This window comes from Meleagris gallopavo, chromosome 23 (assembly GCF_000146605.3).
Source record: "Meleagris gallopavo isolate NT-WF06-2002-E0010 breed Aviagen turkey brand Nicholas breeding stock chromosome 23, Turkey_5.1, whole genome shotgun sequence".
Taxonomy (NCBI): Eukaryota; Metazoa; Chordata; class Aves; order Galliformes; family Phasianidae; genus Meleagris; species Meleagris gallopavo.
In genome coordinates, this window is record NC_015033.2 from 5,861,678 (window position 1) to 5,862,612 (window position 935).

Genomic DNA, 935 nt, shown 5'->3' on the forward strand with positions numbered 1-935 from the left:
TTTTTTTTTGGTTTTGTTTGTTTTTGGCAGGAGTTTTCATGGGAAGGAAAAAGGATTTCTGCAGCGTCCCGTAAGCGCTGCGCTGCCGCCCAGCCCGTGGGGATGGATCCAGCACTGTGGGCTTTGCCAAAGGATGGGAAAAGGCTTCCAAAGCTGGGAGGAGGGAGGAGGAAGGGACGTAAATGGGCTGTTGGCTGAGTTGCTCACAAGTGTGAGTCGAGATCCCCTCGCCTCATCCCTCACACCTGCAAGGAAGTCCTGCAAAACAAATCCCAGTGGCTTCTATAGCTGACCAATAAAAGCCCAACTGAAAAAAAGCAAAGCATCACGATATTCTTTAAGCACTCGTGATTCTCAAGCCATTATGGCAGTGCAGTGGAAAGCCTGCTGCTCAGTTGTAGCATTTTGGCTTTTCGCATACAACTACACCACGATTTCCCATGGAGAGGAGGCAAGCCAGCCTGCTCAAATAGCTCACAAGAACCATTTCCAAACCTTGGAACGTAACAAAAACTCTAAAAAAGTCTCTTTGTTTTATTTGCACATCATCAAAGAGCAATAAAACTGAAAACACACAGACCATGGATGACTTTTCTTTTCCCTTCCTTTTCCCTCAACATTTCCCCTTCCTTCCCTTCCTTTTCCCTCAACATTTCCCCTTCCTTCCCTTCCTTTTCCCTCAACATTTCCCCTTCCTTCCCTTCCTTTTCCCTCAACATTTCCCCTTCCTTCCCTTCCTTTTCCCTCAACATTTCCCCTTCCTTCCCTTCCTTTTCCCTCAACATTTCCCCTTCCTTCCCTTCCTTTTCCCTCAACATTTCCCCTTCCTTCCCTTCCTTTTCCCTCAACATTTCCCCTTCCTTCCCTTCCTTTTCCCTCAACATTTCCCCTTCCTTCCCTTCCTTTTCCCTCAACATTTCAGATCGGAAGATCTC